This window comes from Octodon degus, unplaced genomic scaffold (assembly GCF_000260255.1).
Source record: "Octodon degus isolate 3935 unplaced genomic scaffold, OctDeg1.0 scaffold00053, whole genome shotgun sequence".
In the NCBI taxonomy this organism is placed as follows: domain Eukaryota; kingdom Metazoa; phylum Chordata; class Mammalia; order Rodentia; family Octodontidae; genus Octodon; species Octodon degus.
In genome coordinates this window covers 13398705-13408173 of record NW_004524629.1, presented here as the reverse complement: position 1 = coordinate 13408173, position 9469 = coordinate 13398705, and positions in this window count along the sequence as shown.

The window sequence follows — 9469 nt, the reverse complement described above, 5'->3', positions numbered from 1 at the left end:
CAACGCTATTATTTCAGAGATATCTGGCATGTGATTTCTAGTCTCCTCAGTGCTAGTGTCTTCTGCAGTTGTACTGGGTGGACTCGGGGCCTGAAACTGCATTTTGTTCCTTCTCTTTGTCATTTTGTATACCACTGTCTTCTGACCTTTGGGTGTAGAGCTTAGATAGAGTTATTACCTTAGCACCAGTTCTGGATCTATGAAGTTCAGATTCCTCCAGGTGGGTGTTGTTTGGATCTAGCTGCTGTGCTCTACTTCTTTCTGCTGTAGGCGTTAGAGTTGAACCCTTTGTGTCTCTCTGGCAAGATGTTGTGCTCCTGAATCAGCTGGGTTGGTCTTTCCTCTAGCCTCTTTGCACGGAGTTCTGCTGAAGGGTTCTGTGCTGGGTCTGCACTCTGGGTCCAATGAGGATCCGTGGGCCCCAGGCAGTGTCACTCACACTCCAGGCCTGGGCTCTGGATCTACTCAGGATCCGCGGGTCCCAGGTGGTCTCATTCACTCCCCAGGCCTGCGCTCCTGGTCTTTTCAGAATCCCGCAGGCCCAGGTAGTCTCACTCACGCCGCTCAGGTAAAATTGATTAAATCTAATATCAAATGGGGAAGTGAATCTTGTAGCAAGCAGGCATGAACACGGCACAAGGTCTCTTCCTGTTGGGGGTTGGGCTAGTGACTTATCTGGGCTCTTTCAAGGTGATTGATACCTATTTAGGATATCAATCCCTAATGCCCATCCCTAGGGAAGTATGTAGCTGGGTCTTGAGCTGTGGCCGATATGGGAATGTCTGTCTCTTCCGAGTTGCAAGGTCACGTTGTCTTCCATCTTGTCTCCTTGAGGGCCTGGCTCTGTCTACCTGCCTATAATATTTCTGTCTAATTTGTCTGCCTGCAACATTCTTAGTTTCAGAGAGATAAAACTATAAATTTTTTAGAAGTCTAATTTGTCTCCTGGTTTCCTTCCTTTGGTCACTTTATTCCACTTGTAGGCTTTTATTCTCCCATTATTTCTGGCAAAAGCAAACCGATAACAGATGCGTACCCCATTTTCTTTCTTGCACATCACAGCATACTGTATGTACTTTGCTGCATCCTGCTTATTTTTTTGCCATAGTTGTTTAACAGTCTATTCTGGAAGTCATAGAGGTATATTTATATTTTGTTATTTAAAAATGATAATTTGTTGTTGTTTTATAATTATATATTTATTATTAAAAGCAGTAGAATAATTTTTCTCAGGGAAGGTAGTACAGGTGGATGGGAGGAAGTGGAATGGGATGAATGTATCAGTGTGTTTAATGATTGATTTGGGGTGCTCTTTCTTGTACTTTCCTGAGTTTTGAGACTATCAATTAAAAATAACTTTCTAAGAATTTTTATTTACTTTTGAGTCAGGGCCTCCCTATGTTGTTCAGGCTAGCCCTGAACCCATTATGTATTCTAGGCTGGCCTCTACCTCATGGTGATCCTCCTGCCTGACCTTCCTGAGTGCTGGGATTAAAGACAAGTGCCTCTGTGCCTCACTAAAATGTAATTTCAAACACAGCACCAAGACTACAACGGAAAATTCTCAGGAATCACAGATGTCTCAGTTGATCTTCTCTTCTTGCTGGGACAAATACCCAATACCCAAAATGAAGGAAGGAAAGGTTTATTTAGCTCACAGTTACTGGAGGTTTTAGTACTCACCTGTTCCACGGCAGAGTGGTGCTTGGCAGAGCGCAACCTTTCATGGTGGCAGCAAAGAGCAGAGAGGATCCAAGGGAGGAGTAGCAGCAACAATGGCAATAGACAGAAAGTCTGTCTCTCTGTCTCTCTTACGTTACATTCAGACTATCTGCCCCAGGGTAGAGGAAGTACTCACACCCATAATCCCAGCAGTACTCAGACCCATAATCCCAGCCTTGGATCACCCATAATCCCAGTGGATCATGAGTTAGTCTCAAATTCTAGATGTCCCCGCCCCATGACTGCATGAGGCTTTATCCTATCAAACAAATCAGATCCATGTGAAGGCATATGGAGAGGGTCTATAGGTGGGACTCACATGTAAACACAGAGCTCTAGACACTCTGTGGAGTTTACTGGCAATGTGAGAAATTTGTGAGGAAAGGGGGAAATGCAAATTAGTTTGATCAGTCAATACTTGTCAGTTAACTCTGAGGACAGCCCACACTGTTGTGGTGCTGGGGGTGGAATGCAGGGCCTTATGTTTCTAGGCAAATGCTCTACCACTGAGCCACCTCCCTAGCCCTCACATCACTTTTTTTTTTTTAATGTATTTGGTTGTTGCAGGGTCTCACTACACAGCTCAGACTCGTGGTGATCCTCCTACTTTTAGCCTCCCTAGCGTTGGGATTACAGGCATGGGCCACCATGCCCTGGGCTCTGGCCTGCTCAGCCTGCCCTGAGGACGGGGCTGGCACTGCATGTGGTGCTGGGGATCGAACTGCAGTCCCTGGGCTTGCCTAAGATTGCCTAAGTAGGCGCTTTAGTCCACTAAGCTCTCTCTCTGACCCATATCACTCTTTATCATCAGTGTCACTCTTGTTCCTGATAACAACAGAAGAGGGACTGCTATAGGAAGCTGTAATAATTTTCACTGTTAATCAACCTTTCACTATTTTAGATTTGCAAGGACAACTTCACCCAGCAACCTCACTTAAAATCTCTTCACATGTCCTGTGGTATTCTCTGCTCTGCCTTTCCTCCATTTCTTTAATGCATTTAAAAATATTAATTTATTTATATATTATGTCCCCTGATTATTATTTGATTCTTCCCACTGGAACACAAATTCTATAATATCAGGAATCTTAGGGTTTTGGGTTGGTTTTTGTTTTTTTTTTTAAATCAATGTATTTCTTTTTTTATTATTTTTTTTATTTTTTTAAAATCAATGTATTCTAAGGGGCTGGAGAAATAGCTCAGTAGAATAAGTGCTTGCCTAGTAAGCAAAAGGGCCTGAGTTCAATCCCCAGTTCCAAAAAAAAAAAAATTCTAAACATGTAAAACATAGCCAATTGTATTTTTGCTGCTTTAATTATTAAGTAAGTTTTGGAGAGAGGGCTGGCCAAATAGCTCAGTGGATTAAAATGCCTGCAAGCAGGCACAGGGACTGAGGATTCAATCCCCTGACCTTCCATGCCAGCCCCACCCCAGGGGTGCACTGAGACAGCAATTGAGACTGGGCATGGTGGTGTGTGCCTGTAATCCCAGCACCTGGGAGGCTCTAAACAGGTGGATCACTATGAGTCAGATCTAGTAGTGAGACCCTGAACACCCTGTAGAACCTTCCCTAAAATACAAAAAATAAAAAAAAATAAGTTTTGGAGAGAAAATTATGTGTATCCATGGCAATCTATAGTAAGGTACTTTATGACCCCTTATATATTCATTTCCTTACTACTTTTTTTCTTTAATTTGGTACTGGGTCTTGCTATGCAGCTCAGACTTGGGGTGATCCTCTTGTTTCAGCCTTACCGGTGCTGGGATTACAGATGTGCACCACCACACCCAGTTTCAGTGGCCGGTTTGGCACAGGGCCAGAATGGCATGTGGTACTAGGGATTGAACCCAAGTCCTTGCTCTCATCAGGCAGGTGCTTAGACCACCCAGCTGTCTCCCAGCCCTTCATTTCCTTACTACTTAACCCTGAAACTCCATCAAGATTTATTTATGTAGTTAGTAATGTGAGTTTTAACTCACCTAGAAATGAGAATATGAACAAAGTCAGCTGTGTTTGAAACATGAAAGAATATGGGTATAAGAGAATTCAATATATGTGTTTTTCCAGTGGGTACATGTTTATGAACCATATCTTTAAAAACTAACATAAACAATTTTTTTGCACAAAACATTTATCCCAAATTCTTGCCACTTTCTAAAGCAGTTCTAGAAGTGGAACTTTGTGGGAAAAATAAAACACAATTTTATAACAAAATATTAAAGTAACAATAGTGATTACATTGTGCATTGCTATCTTCAAAGTACTTAGAAAACAAAATATGGGCATAAAAATTATCCAAATGATATTAACACAAACATTTCTTTTCAATAAACTAAGGGACACTATTAGTATAACAACCTTGTATTTTTTTCTTTTTCCTTTCCTTTCCTCCTTCCCCCATCCTAGTTCTTCTTTCTTTAACAACTTTTTCCCTTTCTCATTATCTATTATCTATTTTGGTCCTTATTTACTCTTCCATTTTATCACCCCAGGAAGACAATATGATATTTACACATGTGAATGTGATTAATTTCACTTATGAGTATGGGTTCATTTTGCATTCATTTACCCATAAATGTCTCCGGTTCATCTTTCTTTATGGCTGAATAGTACTCCATTGTATAAAATCATTGCATCTTTTTTATCCATTTGTCAGTTGATGGGCATTTGGGTTGTTTCCAAAATTTAGCTATTACAAATTATGCTGCTATGAACATGGATGCAAATATATTGCTGTGGCATGATGTTTTTAATTCTTCTAGGAAGATAGCCAAAATGGGAATAGCTGGGTCAAATGTGACCTCTAATCCTAGTTTTTTAAGAAATCTCCACACTAATTTCCACAATGTTTATACCAGTCTGTGCGCTTACCAACAGTGGAGAAGGATTCATTCTTTCCCCACAGCCCCTCCAGTATTTGAAGCCAATTGTTCCTTAAACAAAGCATTTGTATCTCGAACATAAAAAGAATTTTAAAAAATCAGAGATTCCCTAAATTCAAAAACAAAATCAAAAAATGGGCATCTGAGATGAATATACATTCTCAGATGAAGAACTACAAATGGCAAAATACATGAAAAAATGTTCACTATCATTGGTCATTCCAGACGTAAGTTAAAACAGCACTGATATTCCATCTCTGCAAAGAATGGTTATCATCAAGAAGTCAACCAATTTTCACCTTTACTCACACATCATTTCTAGCATTCTTAATTCCTTTCTGCAGATTCATAGTTACACCTACTATCATTTACTTCCTCCCAAGAAACATCCTGTAACATTTCTTATAACATGTGTCTCTCAGTTTTCTGTCTGAAAAAAAAATTATTTTACCTTCACTTCTGAAAGAAGTTTCCAGTATTACGTACTGAGCTGACTCGAGTTGCCAGCACTCTGAAGGTATCATTCCATTGTATTATGGCTTACACTATTTCTAACAAAAAAATTTGTTGTCTTAATAGTTTTCCTTATATATAACCTGGCTGCTCTTACTATGTTGTTTTCATTGCTGATTTTGAGCAGCTTAATGATATGCCTTATTTTTTCCTGTTTTAGAAAGTATTTATTCTTCTTGAGCTTCTTGAACTTCTTGGATTTATTTCTAGGTTTATATTTTTCATGAACTATGAAAAAGTTGGTCACTATTTTTTCAAATATTTCCAATATTCTTCCCAGGAGCATCAATTATAGGCATATTAGAACACTTGCCTTCCAGGGGTCAACAAGGCCACTTTCACTTCTATTGATCATTTTTTGCTCTATGCTTCACTTTATGCTTTATATTTTACTGTCTTTGTGTTAACCAATACTTTTATAATGTCTATTCTAATGTATTTGTATTTCAGATGTTATATTTTTATTTCTAGAGGTCTTATTTTGCTCTTGTGAATCTCTTGTTCAAGGTGTTAAGGGTACATTTTCTAGACCATCCAAGGGTGGAGGATCTGATTTATTTTTTATACTCTTAAAAATTTTTAAAGAGAATAAAAATAGTTTTAAAAACATTAGAAATGATACAGAATTTCACTAACCAAGATGATGGGAATTCAATAAAGGTTGTTATATTGTATGTTGTTGTTTTCAAATTGGTTGTTCAGATTACCAGATATAAACATGCAAAATTGGTCAAAACATGAAAAAGAAAAAAAAATAAGCTAAAGCAATAACTATTCCTTTCAATACACCAGTAGAAATCAGCAGCATAATTGATTATTCCAGCCATCTGTATATTTTGTTCCTTCTTCTTTTCTCCTTCCCCTCATCCCAGTTGTTCCTTTCCTTTGAGCAGTTTCTTTCCCTTTCACAGTCTCTATTGTACCTTTTGGATTTTATTTACTCTCAGGCATTTCCACTAGGGAGACAATACAATGTTTACACATGTCTGATTTATTTCACCTATCAATGGGGTCCCTAGTTGCCTCCATGTCCCTATAAAAGCCTTGAGTTTATCTTTTTTTATAGCTGAGTATACTCCATTGCATAACAGTACCACATCTTTTTTATCCATTCCTTAGTTGATTGACATTTCAGTTGTTTCCAAGATTTAGCTATGACAAATTGTGCTGCTATAAACATGAGTACACATATATTGCTATGGTATGATGTCTTCAGTTTTTCTAGAAAAATACACAGGAGGGGAACAGCTAAGTTGAATAGAACTTCTAATGCTAGTTTCTTGAGGAAACTCTACAGTAATTTTCATAATAGTCATACCAATCTACATTCTCACCAGCAGTGGAGAAGTGTTCCTTTTTCCACACAGCCCCACCAGCATTTGTTATTGGTTAACTTCTTGACGATACCCATTCTTTCTAGGGTGAAATGGAATCTTAGTGTTGTCTTAATTTGCATTTCTCAAGTGATCAATGAAGTTTGAACTTTTTTTCATATATTTATTTGCTATTTGTATGTCTTCATCTAAGAAATGTGTGTTCATATCAGATGTCCATTTTTGAATTGAGTCTTTAAATATGGGGAGCTAATTTTTTTCAATTCTTTTTTATGTGCGCAATACAAGTCCTTTGTCTGAGGGACAGTCAACAAAAGCTCTTTTTCAATTCATTGGTTTTCTTTTTACTCTATTGGTGATTTCTTTTAATATGCAAAAACTTTTCAATAATATGAGATCACCTTGTACAGCAATTAACCACTAGGAAGAATTATGCAATGTGTTAATTATTGAAACTGTCCTACCAATTTGGTTTGAAACTGTCTCATTGCTATTCGTTTCTCAATAAAATTATGGAAAAAAAAATGAGATCCCATTTGTTGATTCTTTGAAGTACTTCCCATGCAGTTTGGTATTTGTTCATGATCTCTTCGCCTACCAATATGTCTTCACAATTTCTACCTACTTTATCCTCCAGTAGATTTAGTGTTTCTGTTTAACTATTTAGATCTTTTATCCATTTTTACTTCAGTTTAGTGCATAGTGATAGACATGGGTCTAATTTTAGTCTTTTTCAGCATGTGGAAAGCCAGTTTGTCCAGCACCATTTATGAAAGAGGCTATCTTTCTTCTAGTGAATATTTTTGGTCCCTTTGTCAAAGATAAGGTGACTGAGTGTGTTCGTAGTTGTGTCTGCATATTCTAATCCGTTCCATTGATCCTCAGGTCTGTTCTTACCTAGCACCATGCTGATTTTATCACAGTAGCTTTATAGTATAATTTCAAGTTAGGACTTATGATACCTCCTGCTTTTCCTTTGTTGCCTAGGATTGCTTTTGCTATTCTAAGTCTCTTCTGGTTCCAGATGAGTTTTAGGCAGGTTTTCTCTAGATCTCTAAAATATACTAATTACATTTTAATCAGATTTACTTTGAATTTGTAAAACATTTTAGGGAGTATGGCCTTTTCATGATGTTGATTTCTCCTATCCAGGAAAAGGAGTATCTTCATTTTCTGAAATCCTCTTTGATTTCTTTTTTCAATAATACTATAATTTTCACTGTATAGATCTTTCTACTTCCTTTTTACTTCCTTTTTTCAATTGATTCTTTTTTTGAATGTTATTATGAAATGCATATTTTCCTTAATTTTTCTCTATTTGTTTGTTGTTTGTGTACAGGAATGCTTTTGATTTATGAGTGTTGACTTTGTATCCAGTTATGTTACCGATTTTGTTTATCAAATCTGTAAGTCTTTCAGTGGAGTTTTTGGGGTCTTCTATGTGGAATATTATGTCATCTGTGAATAATAATAATTTCACTTTATCCTTTCCAATCCAAATTCTTTTTATTTTTTTCTCTTGTCTAATTGCTGTGACTAGTGTTTCCAGAACTATATTGAATAGAAGTGGTAAGAGCAGACATCTTGTCTTCGTCCTAATTTTACATTGAAAGCTTTCAGTTTTTGTTCATTTAGTATGATGTTGGCTGTTGGTTTGTTATAGATGGCTTTTACCAGTTTGAGATAAAGGCATGTATTCCAATTTTCTGTAGGATTTTTATCATGAATGAGTGTTGTAATTTGTCAAAAGCTTTTTCTACATCTATTGAGATGATCATGTGATTTTTGCCTTTGACTTTGTTGATGTGGTGTATTACATTTATTGATTTGCATATATTGAACAACCCCTGCATTCCTAGGATGAATCCCACTTCGTGTATAATCTTGTTGATTTGCTGCATTCTGTTTACTAGTATTTTATTGAGGATTTTTGTGACCACGTTCATTAAGGAGTCAGACCTGTTCTCTTTTTTGGGTGGGTCTTTTTCTAGTTTTGGTATCAGCATAATATGTGCCTCTAGGAATGAGTTAGGGAGAACTGCTTCCCTTTCAGTTTCATTGAAGAGTTTGAGAAGAGTGGCATTAAATCTTCTCTAAATTTCTTATAGAATTCAACTGTGAATCCATCATAACCAGTGCTTTTCTTTGTCAGTATGTTTTAAATTATATTTTCTATTTCATTAACTAATATTGGCTTATTCAGAATTTTTATATCTTCTTGACTCAGCTTTGATAATTCATATCTATCTATGAACCTGTCTATTTCTTCTGTGTTTTCCATCCTGTGAGAACAAAGATTTTCAAAGTACGTATTGACAATCTTCTGAATTTCTGTTGGATCAATAGTAATTTTACCCCTTTCATTCCTTATTGCATGAATTTGAGTTTTTCTTTCCTTTTTTTGATAAGGTTGGCTAAGGGGCTTGTTAATTTTATTTATTCTTTCAATGAACCAATTGATTCATTAATTCTTTATATTTTTTTCTTAGTCTCCCTTGCATTAATTCCTGCTCTGCAGTTGTATCTGCATTTTTGTTCAATTGTAAATATTATTTCATTTTTTCTTTAATTTCATCTATGACTCATTGGTTGTTCAGGGAGGTGTTATTTAATTTCCATGTGTTTATGTTTCTTTTGTCAATTTCTAGTTTTGTTTTACTGTGGTCAGATAATATGCATGAAATAATTTCAATTCCTTTGCATTTACTTGAGCATGTTCATGAGTCAGTATATGGTGTATAGTGGAGAACATCCCGTGTGTAATTGAAAAGAGTGTGTATCCTGATGTTATTGAGTGCAACACTCTGTAAAGACCTACAAGTCCATTTCTTCACAAGTGTGGCTTAGTTCTATCATTTCTTTGCTGATTTTTTGCCAAGTTGCTCTATCTCTTTGTGATAGTGATGTGTTAAAGTTCCCTATTACAATTGTATAATGATTATTTGAATTTTCTTATCTGTTACAGTTTGTCTTACATAGTTAGATACTCCTCTATTTAATATATATATGTATATATA